Below are 17,349 nucleotides of genomic sequence, written 5' to 3'. Positions count from 1 at the left end.
CTAAGGTGTTTTTGAAGATCGATTTGAAGAAAAGATATCATCAAATTAAAATGCCACTTGGAGATGAGTGGGAGACAGCCTTCAAAACACTAGATGAGCTATTTAAATGGTTGATATGGATTATGATAGTATGTGGATCAAAACGTGGAGTATGTCAAGGCTTACTAGTCAAAGCCGAGTTTTTCTAACCCGAGGAGAATGATGCAGGAGTGTTTGGGATTGTATTTCATTAAATTTAGTTTTTTCTAATTTTAGTTGATTTAGGATATATTTTCTTTATTCTATTTAGATTAGGATTCTTTTCTTACTTTTATTAGGAATTTAAGTTAGTCATGTTCTATTTAGGAATAGAACACCTATTTTATTGAAATCTCTTGTTAATTATTCTAATTGTATTAGATAATTAGAAGTAGAGTTTTATTAGCATGTGGGCCTATAATACTATAAATAGGACCTTTAAGATTAGTTATGAGACATCGAAGTTGAGAGTTAATAAATAATATTTTCTTAAGTAAGAGTGCTTATTTCTCTAGGCTCTTTTAAAAAGTAAGAGGGTTTCGTATATTTGGCCTAGTTAACCAAAGTGGGATTTTGGCTATTCTTCACCTTAGTGGGGTTTTCTAACCTTGCCAAAATTGGTGATTCACCTTATTGGGGTTTTCAACCTCGTCACGATTAGTGTCCTTCACAACGCCCAAGTGTCTTTACAATGCCCCGGCGTTAGATGTCTTTTGTCTTCCTGCTTTTTGCTTTTCGACATTATACAGGAGAGTTTTGCTTTGTTCCTTTGTGTTGATCTTTTTGTCTTGTGAATGTGATCAGTCATGTATAGAGTCTCCTTTTTTATTTTGTTTGCCCGGGTTTTCTCTGATTGGAAGGAAAAGGTTGAGCCAACCTTTCCCATGTTGGGAGTTGCATATCTTTTGTTTTTTTGGGAGATATCAGAGGTTTTTGGGTAGTGCAGTTTCCTTTTTTTGTTTTGTTGCAGGTTTTTTTAGGTTGACAAGGAGTTTCCCCATCCTATTTATGATTATCTACTATGTATGACCTTTTGAATATAATCTAATTCAGCTTTTAAAAAGGAAAACAAAGATGGTAAACATTAAGAATAATTAGAATATTCACACACTTTGTGATGCTAACTCTTTAGTTGATCGTTGGCTAAGCACACGGTTGATAGAAATGAATCCTTCTTTGCATGGTGGTGTGCGGATTGATAAGTAGGTGATTTAACTATGATGTGCTTTATGTTTTCTTGTTTCTGAATGATGATTGTGCTTTGTGTTCCCATTTGTTGTGATGATTTTTTGCAGATGTTCCATGCACTTAATGCTATGCTGATGTTGTCTTTGTTCCCCTTTAACTTTTCTGATGTTGTGGTGGGTTATTAATGGTGATGCAGTTAGTGGAATGATATTCTGATTATTGTATTGTTTCTCTAAGAAAACCTAAGTTGCTTTAAGGTGAGGGCATACATTAGTTATTCTTAGTTTTATTATCTTTAAAATGATTAGAGTTTTCGACTTTCAAAAAAAAATATGATTAGAGTTATCAAATGAGAAAAATGATTAGATTTTGCCATAGTGTTTTCATGTGGAAATTACTTGAATAATCTTTGAAGTTGTTTGTGAAAAGAAAAATCTTTTGAACACTTTAAATCTCAAGTTCAAGCCATTAGAATCGACTTCTTGAAAAAGAAACATCAATTCTTGAGATACAAAAGCCACTGGAAGAGTAAGAATTGACTTCTCGAGCATCAGGTGATCGATTCATGAAGTTGCAAAAAGAGAAAATCAAAAACTTGAAAAGAGATTGGAGAATGGATAAGGATGGAGTGGGCCAAAGTAAATTTGAATTTTGAATTAGATGCCCAACGTAAAAGAAGAATCCCACTTTTCGAGGGGCAAAGATCAATTCTTTGAAAATCTAAACAAGAAGAATCGAGGTCTCAAGAATGCACTAATCGATTCTCAAAAAACAGAATGCTCTAAAGGCAAGAAGAATCGACTACTCAGAAAAGCACTGATTGATTTTAAGAAAACAAAATGCTCTAGAAACAACAATTGATACCTCATATATCTACCGATTGATTCTCAAACTACAAAAGGTAGTCGTTAGACACGAAAAGATAAGAAAAATGACTAGTCCTCCACTAAATCATTCTTAGTAGCTCTAAACTTTTTCCAAGTATAAAAATGACTTCTCCAACACATTTTAGAAGCGAGTAGAGTAGATAAAAAGATCATTTGATCAAGAATCACGCAATATGAAGACAAAAAAGAAAAAAGAATAGAAATCAAGCTAGAGCAAGCAAAAACTCATTTTTCCCCTTTGCGTCTAAGCTTTCTTTGAGCTCCAAATTTCTTGTGTTATCACCTTATTCATTTTATTCATTATATTTTTATCTTCGTTGTACTTACTTAGCAAAATCTACCTTATAGAAATACCTATGCTAGTTAAAATTTGTAAGAGCGAAAAAGGTTAGACCTTAGTCTTCAAAAAGTAGTATTTAGAGGTTATACTTGATCTTTGAAAGGCAGAGAAGTTATATGTTAGCCTTTCAAAGGTAGTGTTTAAAAGTTGTGCTTGAACCTTGAAAAAGGAATGGTTATGCTTTGTTAGAAATGTTAGCGCTATAAATATAAGGAAATGTCCAAGGATGGGGTGAATTAGCTTTGTAAAAATTCTTTTTAACAATTTAAACTTTTAGTCAAGGCAACCAAAAAAAAAATTTGTCAAATTAATTTTTCACCTTAAAGCATACCAAAGGAAATTTAATAAGCAACTTAAAGAATACACAAATTGAAAACGAGTTTTTCTAATTTTTCAAATTAAAGTGCACAAGTGAAAATGGTGGAAAAACAAACTTCTCAAATATGTTAACAATGAATTGATGTACAGTTCAAAAGGTGAGTGAGTTATAAACAATTTTCTAAAACTTCTTCAAGATAAAATGCATGAAATTTAAGAAGTGAAATGTTGAAACACAAGACACAAGAAATTTATAAAGTTTGGCGCTCTTTATAGGTATTTATGTCCTCTCCCTTCACAAGCTAAGGAATTTAAATTCACTATGAAAAATACTTTTTCAAGACTCAAACATAATCTTTACAATACCTTTTCAAAGGATCAAGTACAACCTTCATAATGCCCTTTCAAAAAATTAAGCATAACTTTCACAATGCCTTTTCAAGGGTCAAGCACAATCCTCACAATGCCTTTTCAAATAATCAAGCACAACATTCAACATTATCTTTTGAAGGCTAAGGTATAACCTTTTTCTCTCTTACAAGATTTGTTAGGAAGATAAGCTTAAAGTAAAGTAACTAAGAGCGAGGGTGAATTGGTTATGAATTAAAATATTGCCCTTTTTTAATAGAACTTGAAATTGTAGTAGAAATATGGAAAAATAAAATAATAGAAACAAAGTATGAACTAAGTAAGCAAAGTGTAAAAAGATAAAAAGCACTCAACCAGATTTTTATAAAGATTCAGCCTTCCAATGCCTACGTCCTTTCTCTTGATAGCACAAGAAGTTCAAATCCACTATCAACTTTGCCTTTTCAATAGGAGTAGGCATAAATTTTACAACATGTCTTTTAACAAGGTCAAGCGTAACCTTCATAACGTGCCTTTTCATAGCATTAGGTGTAATCTCAATCGAAATATTGCCTTTTTCAAGTTCAACCACAATCTTTATACAAGATACAACCTTTGAAAGGATCAAGTAAAGCCCTTTTACCTTTTGCTTGGAGATATAACTAGTATAATAGTGGATTCTTAAAAAGAATTAGTTAAAATCTCTATGAAGGCTGATAGGATGTTTACATTTAAAAAGATGAGAGATTTCTTAGGATAGATGAATAATCAAAGGAGGCTTAAGCTCAAGGAATATCGACTTAAGGATAACATTGTGATTTTTTTTTGGTTTTACTCTTACTTAAAGGTAGGATTTTTCTGTTCTTGCTCTCCTGCTTATTTTTCCTCTTTTTGGCACTTCAAAATCTTTCAAAATTGTTCAAGATTTCTCAAAAATCAAACCTTTAATGTCCTCAAAGTGGTTATTAATATGCCTTACGATTTCTTGCATGTTGGAGTGAAATTTGAATAAGTTTTTGCATGTTCCAACCAACTTGCACATTTTTGTCGCACGTTGAGAATTGATTCTTTGATTATGAGTTATCAATCTTTCATAAAGTTTGGAACTTTCTATCTTTGAAGAATCAATTCTTGTTTTTTGAGATTTTGGTTCTGTATAAAGTTTGAAACTTTCTGTTTCTAAAGAATTGATTATTCATACCATTTACACCATCTTTTTCTTGGTCACTAAGTTTCTAATTCTAACTTTTGGTGCGTCAAGAATCGATATATTCTTCATGTGGAATTGACTCTTTGTCTCCAGACTTGTGGTCTTTGGTTCATTCCTTACTCAGAATAGATTTTTGTTATTTAGGGAATCGATTCTTTCTTTTTTGCATTTTTTACTTATGCATTTTGTTCTCTTAAAATTGATTCTTGCTCTTTAATGTGTTGATTCTTCCTCAATTCTAGTAGCTTTTATTTTTCCAAGAACTGACTTCTTCTCTCAAAATCGATTTTCACTATTTTTGTATGCGAAGAACTAATTTCTCCCATCTTTAAAATTGATTTTTCTGATGATAAAGAAATAAATTTTGCTTTCGTCTTATTTAAAAATCAAATCTATGCTTTTGAGAATTCAATTCTTAGGCGAGCACTTTGAGTTTGAAAAGAAGAAATCTGTGGGAAAATGTAGAAGCAAATCTTTAAGTTTAAGAACATTATCATTAACTTTCAAAACATATTCAATAAATTTTAGCATTTCAAGATATTTCTCTTTTTAAGCTCAGTTTCGAAACATCCTTGAGGATTTTCTTTAGATTCAAAAACATATATCATTCATTTTCAAAGCATATATACTTCAATCAATTTTGTCATTTTAAAACAAGATAAAGCTAACAAGATTGAAGGAAATATACCTTTAGAAGGTGGATTTTGCTAAGTAAGTACAAAGTCGGAAGAGTATAAACGTTTAAAGATGTATATAAAGAATATGAATGAAAGTACTAAGAATTTGGAGTTTAAGGATAGCTTAAAAGCTAATTGGAAGAATGTGATTTGCTTGCTCTCGCTTGGTTTCTCTTTTTTTTCTTCTTTTTCTTCATAAGATTTGATTCTTGATCAAATGATATTTTTCTTCACTCCTTTCTCTTCTAAAATGCGTTGGAGAAGTCTTTTTTATGGTTGGATGATTATTGGAGTTGTTGGAGGTGATTTAAAGAAGAAACTAGTCGTTTGCATTTTGAAATCTATGTCTAATAGATATCTAGAATCATGTTTTAGATTTTGAGAGTCAATCCTCTTGAGCTTCAGAACTTTCCTTTTTCAAATTTGTGCTTGTAAGAGCAAGTTTTTAAAGGGTAAGTCAATCCTTTTCTCAACTCTGTTTCTTCTAGGATTGAGTTTGACTTGTACAAGTGAATCTTCCAAGCTTTCTTTGCATTCTCATTGGTTTCTGCCCTATTGTCGATAATGAACCCGAGGCTTCTCTTCTTTCTTCCTTTTTTTGTGTATGTATGATCTAGTTTTAGTTGATCTTTTACATGCTTTCTTAACTCTGAGTCAAGCTTGGTGTTGTGAAGATTGTTCCTTCTTGAATATCTTAAGGTAAACTCCCATTTTGTGAGCCTATCTTGGAAATCAAACACTTTAATATCTCAAAAGTAAACGTTAGGGAGGTCATACAACTTATTCAAGTAAGTTAAACCCTCATACAACCAAATCAACTAAGCTTGTAAGCATTTCAAAAACAAGTGTATGAGAGTTCAATAACATCAAGAAATATCCAAGGATTACTCAAATAAGCTAAAGCAATTTTAATCATTTTTGTCATTTAAAATCTAATATTCATTTTAAAGCTCACAATCTCCCTCTTTTGGATATGACCAAAACTTTGAGCAAAATTTAGTTGTGAAAATACTCCCCTTAAATTTAATCATGAAATACTTTGATTTGAAATATTAAGCTTTTATAAAACTATGGAAGAGGATAAAATATTTGAAGGATTTGAAAACTCTCCCTTAATTGTTGCAAGGTTCAAAACTTGATTAGAGCTAGAAGATTAAATATTCTGTTTTAAAGATAAAAATTTTCTCAATATTTCTCCCTTTTTTTGTTATATCAAAAAGAAAGATAGAAGCACAATAAGCACAATTTACAAAACATAATAAGCACAATAAGGAATATACCATTTGTTAAAAAAAAAAATCAACAAGCACATTAATCACTATACCACCAATATTCAACACCAATGTCAATTATTAAAGATCAATATAAAGCTCGATATACCAATTGATAGATATAAGTAAAAGCTCCCCTTTTGTAAAAACAAATAAGCATACAATCAATGTTGCGGGATAGAATCATTTTAAAGCTTATTATACCAATTAGCAAGGCATTAGTAATGGCTTCCCCCTTTTTCAATGCACATTAAGCATATCAAGCATATCGATTTGTTAAGTTCAAAGCTCAAACACATTTAAGAAGGATATGATCAATTTTAAAGCTCTAGTGAGAAGATAATCAATTTAAAGCTTGATGCTAATGTAAAGCTAGATACTAATTGAGAAATCTTAAAGCTTGATACTAATATTTTGAAATGAACTTAAGAAAGACTTAAAATCAATTGTTGATTTCAACATTCCAGAAAAAGTGAGAAGCAATGTAAAGCACAATTTTGGTGTTAAAAAGATACTACCAATAATAAAGAACACCAATTGTTGGATTCTTACCATAACTTGTTGTTGAAGATCTCAAGCGCTAATGACATCAATTTTGATTGAAAGAATCATGAGACAATTGTAAATGTCAATGATAAATTCCCTCTTAACCAAACATAAGATCATAAGGTCTATACCAATATGTTACCAATTGTTAAAAGACCAATTGTAAGGTAAGAAATCATGAGCTTAGAATAAATAAGTATTGAAGTAGATATTCAACATGTCCATCTAATACTCAAGTATTCATGAAACTAGATGAGTATGAGCATTTAAATAGATGTTGAACATATGCACCAAATACTTATATTTGTAAGAAATATATGCAAGGTAGTCCCTAGCCATGTTCAAGGTATCATTAGTCATCAAGCATCATTCCTAATCATCATTAAGCATTCTTCAATTTTCATCAAGCATTATCAACCATTTAGCATCATCAAGCATTCATTATGCATTCACAATCATAATCATCATCAAGCAAGCATTACCAAGCAATATCAATCATTTCTAAAGAATTCTCCAATTCATATGAAAATGGTAACTCAAGGAGAAATTCCTTATCAAAAGAATATAATCATTTAGCACTCTTAATCAACATCAACAATTCATTTAGCAAGCATTCTTCCAAATCACTATCAAGTAAGCATTTCAAGAAATATTCTCCAAATTATGTATGAAACTATCAAATCAAGGAGAATTTTCACATCAAGAAGATATCATTATCAATGAAGCATTACCAAAGTGCTTTGCACTTGTTACAATCACGTAAGAGAATATTATGATCAAAAAGCACAAGCATGATTACAAAAAAATATGGCTATGTTCATTACTGATGATTCCAATTTTGTTTTAGGAAATGCAACCATGCTTTCAATTTTCAAAAATGTATAGACTTATACCCATTAAAAAATATGCAAGCATTGAACTTTAATGTGGTACATGCTATTTCTCAATAATCTTCATAATTCATGAGTGATACCAATAGTTATGGAATATTGGAAAGTAAAGTACTCAACTCATGAATATATTCAAAGTAAAAATCAAAATATCAATGAATACCAATTATCAAGAGTCAAGAAATGAGTACTCATTTTAAACACATTTGGTATTCGTTTCAAACTCAAGCTATAGGTCACATTTCATTTAAGGTTCCAAGCCATTTGAGGATAACCTATAAGTTAGAATGGATGCACACCAAATTTTTAGCATGTGAACATTTAAGCTCATAGAAGTCATAGTCATCATTCAAGTACACATTTAAGAAATATTTCAAATATGTCAACACATAACATAATTCATATCAAACTTGACTTGAGTTATGAAATTAAGCATTAGAAGTAGTTTTATCATTTAAGTCTTTAGACTTCAATCATTAAAGTTAAGCAAAATTATGAATCATGTAAGCATGTGACTTGACCAAAAATAATAAATGAACCAAAAATATTTTTCATAAAGCTCGAAGTGTTCATCATAATCAATTTCAATTTTGAAACAATCATTTAAACACAAACATAAAGTGTATTTCAAAATTTGTTCCTAGACCAAGCATTTGAACATTTCAACTTTCATGGAAATATTTTTCAATGTGAGCACATGAACATTCCATTAATGTAAGCACATGAAGATTAAATTGAAGCATTTATGAGCAATTTTCCATTTTTCAATTTTAACATTGTAAGTGCAAGGAAAATATGTATATCATGAGAGTGTTCATAATGCCTATTTTTAGGAGGCAAGAATCATCATTGGAAAAGAAATTCATGAAAGAGTTTAGTGCAATGGACAAGGAGTGAAGTAATAAGACATTTTAGAACTTAAAACCTATACATTTTGGCTTTACAATCTCAGGGATCGACTTCATAACCTTGAGGTAATCCTTTGTCATTCTAGTGGTCTTGTTTGCATTTTGTTTTCCAGGGATCGACCTCTTTATTGCTTGGAGGTTGTTCCTACGTGATTCTTGCACCAATAAAACCAGAAAATAGTGCAGAAAAATGCATTTGACTAAAGTGCAAGGGTTTCAAAACATGGATTTATGTAAGAAAAAGTTGAATTTTCAATTGAACCATGTTTAAAACATCATTTTGGACATGTATACCTTAAGATTATTCAATAAAAACATGTGAACTCAAAATTTGGCTCTCATTTTTCAATCTTTGCTTATAGTGCACAAAAACTAAGTAGTTGAAGAACTCGTTTAAAAATTTATGGTTCTAATATGCTAAAGCATGCTTAATTTTCATCATGATACATGAATATGACTTATGCAGTGTTCAACAAACATATTAGGCAATGTTTAAGCATAATAAGCATCAAATTTAACATTTTCAACATTTTTCTGACATATGGACAAAAATATCCTTAAGATCATTGAAGCATTTAATCATGCATTCATTTGCAATAAGAACAAGTTCTAATAGCATTTTCAACACAAGACACATTTGTTCAAGTTTTATGTCATTGAAATCATTGTAACCTCAAGGATGTCAAGTATTACAAATAGATTTGTTCATTTGCTTGAAAAATGCCATGAATGTCAAATTATCATACTCAAGATCATGCTGAAGAAAACCTTTTTAATCAATTTCACAAATCATGAGAGAAATACCAAGCAAAACGAAATTTTTGCAATTTATTTACATTTCCCAAATCAATTTTGCTTAACCAAGCTATATCATCAAAGTTAAAAAGTCAAGTTCAATTAAAAGGAACAAAAAGGTTTTTCAAGAAAATCATTTTATAAAGATTTAATTTCTCTTTTCACAAGTTTGTACTTGAAACATACAAGACTTGAGTTGGACATACTTTCTGTAAAATCATGAGCTCAATGTCATTCAATTTGGTCCAATTATGCTTTAAATGATTTATGAAATGTCTGATGAGCATAATAAATCATATTTATGCATGCCAAGGGAGCATTTCCAAATATGCAACAATTATGTATGAACAAGTATTTATTCTTATGATTGAGAAAATTGCTTGTTTTCTTAGATATTTGAGTTTTATTGATTTAGCGTGATTGTGGAAAATTGATTTTATTTAATTTCCTCATGGTTTGTGAAATTTGATTTCATATTATTGTTCTTGAGGTATAATGATTTTTAAGCATATTTTTTAAGTGTAAAAGGTTTGATGTTGATGGCATGTGAAATGGCTAATGTAATTAATAGAGTGATCTGCATAATTGCCTATTCTAGTAGCATAAATAAGGAAAAATGAGTTTGATGAGTTGACTTTTTGATTTTTTTGTGTCTAAGATAATTTGACCACTTGAACAACCTTGCTTTGTTATTTGAGACTTTTTTGAATGTTTCGAGTTGGTTAAAATTGAGCATGATAAGCTTTGACTACTTGAATTAGTACTTTTAAAGCAAAATGAGCTTACATGAGAAAAACACTTGCTATCCTTGAGCTTATAATGATTTATGAATTGAACAAGTTTTTTTCATGATGAAAATACTTATTGATGTGTTCTTGTTCGATATGCATGATTGCTTGTAAGCTTGAGTGGTCACAAGGGCATTTTTGGTACATAAATTGTCAAATATTTGAAAATGATCCTTGACATGTATAAATATAATTCATTATGCTCATTACACATTTCATAAATCATTTAGAGCATAATTGAACAAAATTGAGTGACACTTAGCTCATAATTTTACACAAAGCATGTCTAACTCAAATGTTTTATGTTCTAAGTGCTTGAATTTATTATTTCTCATGTGCTTACATTGAAAAATCACTTCTTGAGAATTGGAATGCTCAAAAGCTTAGTCTAAGATCAATTTTTGAAATGTGCTTCGTGTTTGTGCTTAAATGATTGTTCCAAGATTGAATCATTATCTAGGCTTATGAATTTGATTATGATGAACTCTTTAAACTTCATGAAAAATATTTTTAGTTCATCTTTTGTCTTTGGTCAAGTTTGATGATAACATGATTTTTATTTTTGCTTGACCTAAATACTTCAAGTATTTGAGAGTTGACTTAAGTAATAGGATTACTTCTAGTACTGAACTCCATAACTTAAGTCAAATTTAATCATGAATTATATTGAGTGTTGATGTAGTTGAAAAATCTTTTGAATATGCAATTGAATGTTAACTATGTCTTCTATGAGCTTAAATGTTTACGTGATCTACAAATTGTGTGTATCCAACTTTAGCATATAGGTTGCCATGAATGACTTGAAATTTAAAATGAAAAATGGCCTATAACTTGAGTTACCAATGAATATATAATGTTCTTAGATTGAACACTCATTTCTTGGCTTTTGACAATTGGTATTCATTTACGCTTGCATGTTCACTTTGAATATGTTCATGAGTTGAGTGCTTTACTTTTCATAACTTCATAACGATTGGTGTCTTTTAGGAATTATAAGAAATAGCATGTACCTTGAACTTCAATGGTTGCATGTTTCTAAATGTGTATATGTTTATTTTTTCTTATGAAATTGAAATCATGCTTGCATTTCGTGAAACAAATTGGAATCATGATTAATGAAGAAAGTCGTATTATTTCTTGTAATCATGTCTATGCTTCCTTGATCACAACATTCTTTTGCATGATTGCAACAAGTGTAAAATGCTTTGGTGATGATTCATTAATGATGATATTTTCTTGACGTGAAAATTCTCTTTCAATTGCTAGGTCATATATAATTTAGAGAATATTTCTTGAAATGCTTGCTTGATAATGATTTGGAGGAATTCTTGCTAAATGATATTTGATGATGATATATTCTAATTGTGAAAATTCTCCTTGAGTTGGCATATTTTTTGGGGAGAATTCCTTAAAAAGGCTTGGTTGATATTGCTTGGTAATGCTTGATGATGCTTAATGATCCTTGATGAAAATTGATGAATGCTTAATGATCCTTGATGATGATTAGGAATGATGCTTGATAACTAATGATATTTTGGACATGCCTACGAACAGCTTTGCAAATGTTTCTTGAAAAATATGAGTATTTGATGCATGTGTTAAACATCTACTGAAATGCTCATACTTATCTAGTTCCATGAATACTTGAGTATTAGGTGAATATATTGAATAGTTACTTGAATACTCATTTGTTCTAACCTCATTATTTCTTTCCCAACAATTTGGGTTGACCTAATGATTTCTTAAAGGAGAGTTAATCATTGACATATATGTTTGCATGAATTCTTTCAATCAAAATTGATGTCATTAGCACTTGGTATCTTCAATAACAAGTTGTGATATGAATTCAATATTTGGTGTCCTTTATTATTGGTAATATCTTTTAAACACCAAATTAGTATTGTGTTTTATAGTGCATTTCACTTATGCTTGAATGTTGAAATGCTTAATTGATATCTAGTTTTTAAGATTATTCCAATTATTTGTATCAAGCTTTAGGTATTTTCAATTGGCATCTGGCTTTAAAATGGTATCAAGCTTTATATTGATTCATTCTCACTTGAGCTTTTAAATTGATCATATCTTTCTTAAATGTGTTTGAACTTTACAATTAATAAATTATGCTTGGTATGCTTAATATTTTTTTTTAAAGAAAGGAGCTTTTACTAGTGTTTTGCCAATTGATATAATGAGCTTCAAAATGAATTTATCCCTTAAAATTGATTTTGTGCTTATTTGGTTTTACAAAGGGAGAGTGTTTACTTATGCCTATCACTTGGTATGCTATTGGTGGCATAGTGATTAATGTGCTTATTGAATTTTTTTTCTCAAAAATAGTATATTTCGTATTGTGCTTATTATGTTTTACAAATTGTGCTTATTTTGTTTTTATCTTCCTTTTTTATATAATAGAAAGGGAGAGAGATATTGAGAAAATTTGTATCTTCAAAAAGGAACATTTGATCTTTTCGCGTTAATCAAGTTTTTGAACCATGCACCTATTTAGGGAGAGTTCTTTTATAAATAAATTTTGCTCAAAGTGTTTTCGTATCAAAATGAAAGAGATTGTTAGCTTTATTAGTTTTAAAATATAGTGTTTTGAAATGATAAAAATTATCAAAATTTCTTCTTTCCTTTAATGGTTTTGACGTGCCTTAGTGTTTCCAAGTTGGAATTACTTGAATGATCTTTGAACTTGTTCTTTGAACTTGTTTGTGAAAAGAAAAATCTTTTGAACATTTTAAATTTCAAGTGCAAGCCATAAGAATCAACTTCTTGAAAAGGAAACATTGATTCTTGAAGATACAAAAGCCATTGGAAGAGCAATAATCGAATTCTCTAGCATTAAGTGATTGACTCCTGAAGCGACACAAACAGAAACTAATAAATTTGAAGAAGAAAAAGAGCTTAGAGAATGGATAAGGATGGAGTGGGCAAAAGGAAATATGAATTTTGAATTTGACACCCAAAGTGTAAAAATAATCAACTTATAAAGAGGTAAAGATCAATTCTCAAGAAATTTGGACAAGAAGAATTGATTTCTCAAGAATGCATTGATCGACTCTTAGAAAACACAATGCGCCAGAGCTAAGAATAATCGATATCACATATATCCGCTAATTGACTCTCAGAATCCAAAAAGTAGTCTTTAGACACTAAAAAGACAAGAAGACCCATTAGTTCTTCCACCAAATCATCCCTAATGGCTCAAAAATTTTTCCAAGTATAAAAAGGACTTCTCCAACACATTTTAGAAGTGAGAAGAGTAAAGAAAAAGATCACATGATTGAGAATCAAGATATATGAAGAAAAAAAGGAAAAAAAAAAGAAAAACCAAGCAAGAGCAAGCAAAACATAGCTTTTAAGCTTTCTTTGATCTCTAAATTCCTGGTGCTATCACTTTTATTTTTTTATTCATTAAACTCTATCTTCATTATGCTTACTTAGCAAAATCCACCTTTTAGAGGTATCCATGCTGCTCAAAAATTGTAAGAGAAAAGGAGGTTATGCCTTAGATTTCTAAAGGTAGCATTTAGAGGCTATGCTTGATCCTTGAAAGGTAGAGAGGTTATACGTTAGGTTTTAAAAGGTAATGTTTAAAGGTTGTGCTTGAACCTTGAAAAGACAATAGTTATACTTGATTCTTGAAAAGACAATGGTTATCCTTGAACCTTTAATTAGTAGTGTATTGAATTTATTTAATAATGGATTTAAACTACTTATCTTGCTAAGGAAAAAGATGTAGGCACCTATAAAGATGGTTGAGCCTTTATAAATCCTTTGTGTCTTTTCTCTATTCTCTTTACTACTTTGCACTTGTGCATTGTACTTTAAAGAGTTTAGAAAATTTGTTTTCAACTTGTTTGTTCATTAAATTGCTTACTAAATTACTTTTGGGCATGCTTTTAAAGTGAAAACAAATTTGAAAAACTTGTCTTCAAGCTTGCCGTTATTAAAAGTTTAATTTGTTGAAAAGAATTTTTATAAATCCAATTCTCCCCTTCTTGGATATTCCCTCATCATTAGTGAGCTAACACTTCTAATAGTCATGAATATTTTTGGTTGCTGTATGGTGTTTTTTCAAGTGTGTAAGCACTATATCACTAGATCTATCTAGTTTTAGTGATCGTGTGCACTTTTTTGATCCTTTATATCAATTTTATCAATAAAATAGAAGATTGAGCCAAAAAAAAAAATTTAAACATCAATTTTGTGTGTGTGACTCTTAATATTTGAAATCTATAGATAAGAAAAGAAATGATTGTCAAAGAAAATTGACTTGCAAATAAGAAAAATAAATGAGAAAAAAAGGATTTTAGAGAGTGTTAAAAATGGTTTCTGATACCAAAACAATATATTTTATTCTCAAGGTTTGATGTATGCAAGATTAGATGTAGGATATCTAAACTTAATTTATATCACAACTTGAGCCTGGAGGTCCATGACCTATACACAAGCTTGACAGGTGAAGCTTGCGAGACCCAAGCAAGCCTTAGAATTCCAAATGACATATATATATCCAAGGGTCCAAACTATGATATTCATATAATATTTAAAGTCAAATACATTAATATTGCCCTTGGCACATAATTCAAACATAATATCCATAAGGCCATATATTGGCCAACAAACGGGTTCGTACTTTATAACCCTTACACAAATCTAAATGGCACATCATACCTAAATACATAATCAAACTGAATATGGAGTGGAAGCTCATGATAGACTTAGCAAAGTGACCAAAATGGTGTGGGGACCTATGGGATGCCAAAATCAGTCTGTCAATGGACGATCCTTGCCACGCACTATCCAGTGGCTTATTTATCTGCACATGGTACAAAATGGGCACAGATAAATAACACATGTATATATATATACATACACATATAGCATACTCAATGCTAATAAAGTGCCCTGAATAGCATCTCCAATATTAAGGGCATATTAATCATCCTTACAAAATCTCCACAAATTGTACATATGAACTAAGCTTATCCTTAAAGCCATTCAAAGTCATACTTCGTAGGCACACTCTAGTTGCCAGAGTGTCATATCAAATCAAATCTATCTCTGCCTCTTCAAGGCTATGTCACATCATCCATGATTCAAATCAAATTTTAGAGTGGTCCTTCCTTGGACATCATCAAACACACACGATGGCCAATCAGCAGAATCAAATTATGCTTACTGCTAAGTCATTGGTAGAGAGTTAAATCAAGTGTTTGCTTAAGCAATTGGTGGAAGGTTCAGATCATGCACGTGTTGAAGTAACGGGCAGAGCATCATGGTCATCGTTTGGAGTAATCTCCCAATAGACGACATCACTCAGAGGAATCTAAGATGGGTGGCATCAAATCACTATAAGTAGGACTAACACCACCATCCCTGTAAGGACACACAGTCTCAAGGCATAGGACTTCACTCAACCTCATATTGAATCAATAGTCAAAATTGTCAGTATCAGATAGAACACAAATAGAACACAAATCCACAATAAGGCCATCATGCCCTGGATATCATCAATACCACATTTGATATGCAAGAATTCTCTTATGAGCTCTAAATATTGCTAACTCAATCTCATCTAGGTGCCTTTAAATCTCTAAGGCATCAACTGCTCAATGTCTTCTAAGGGTTATCTGTCTAGAGTAATCTACTCTTAGACATCCATGATATCTTCTAGACTTTCTAGTTTAGTCACAATCAACATAGGTGACCTAGTGGCTTGTCCCAAGGCGCAAACATCACAGCACATGTAATCACATATATACATATACATATATATATTTATACATAAATTCGTTCTCTAGCCTAGACATGTTCATCTAGTACTACTTACAAATCTAGTACCAATGCAGTGCATCTATCATGCGTCATGCATTAATTAACCCACTCACAGTGACAGTTGAAGATGTATTCCATCGTCAAGTTTCAATTCTTTACCATTAACCATCCTTCAACTCACCAATGAGTTATTCAACTCTGATTTCCCCTTTAAACACATCAACGCACCATAAACATCACAAATTTAATTATTTCCTTGCTTTTGAAAATTCTCTAGCTTTTCTAAAATAACTAAATTTTTAGCAATCCAACATTCAAGCTCAAATCCTTCAAAAATAAGCTATACCCATACCTTAGAAGCTAGATTTCACAAATCAAAGCTCCAAATTCTAATGAAATCGAGGGGAATGTACCAAACCTGGAAAAATTAGATTTTTATGCCATTAACTGATTAAATTTTTAATCAATCAGTAAAAGCATTTAATTTTACCTTTAGAGGTGTTTCCGAAACTCCAATCTACTCCAAATGGGATCCAAAGTGCTCTTAAGGTTTTGCATTTTAGAGTGGTAAAAAGAAAGGAAGAGTTAGGGTTTGTTTGAAATGGGGCAAATAACTCGAAGACTTTTTTATTTTTGCTCATGCCTAGGGATGTATCGATACATGTGGGAAGGTATCGATACATCTGCATGCTTGTTGACTAAATCTATTGATACATTTGAGCAATGTATCAATAGAAATGAGGCAGAATGCCCATTGCCCAAAATATATTGATACATGTGGGAAATCTATTGATATATTTTCCCTTAGGTGCTTTTGGCTTCAAATCTATTGATACATACTTGAATGTATCGATAGAAAATCCCTTGTATGTTTTAGATTGTTCTTCCTGCCAAGAAAGTATTGGTATATTGGGGAATGTATCGATTCATTTTCCCTTGTAGGTAAATTTTCAGTTGCCAAACTCTTAAAAATCCAATCTTCAACACCCCAAATCATTCCTACTTAAATCACAATTCAGAAAACTATTTTAACTCATATTTCTTGTAATATATCCTTAAATATAACACCAAATTTAGATCAAAACCTCAAGCTATAAGATTTATTCCATAATTTCATAAAAATTGGCCTAAGCATCAATATACATCCCTGCATACACTTGGCATATTTAGCATATCATCCAAGTCCTCAAGACTCAATATGTTTCATAAATCATTCTTAGTTAACTTAGTTTACACAATTGTATAATTTAACCCATACCATGTTCCCGTTTTTGGTTACATGCATTTGCTGTGCAATGATTGGTGTAGATTTATGGTTAAATGTAGAATACATGATTTAGCTAGGTCAAAATTGCCTCTATATACGTGAACCTTTTTCTAC

Source organism: Theobroma umbraticum, unplaced genomic scaffold (genome assembly GCF_002168275.2).
Source record: "Theobroma umbraticum cultivar Fairchild unplaced genomic scaffold, ASM216827v3 scaffold_106.0, whole genome shotgun sequence".
Lineage (NCBI taxonomy): Eukaryota > Viridiplantae > Streptophyta > Magnoliopsida > Malvales > Malvaceae > Theobroma > Theobroma umbraticum.
Note: the sequence above shows the minus strand (reverse complement) of the source record.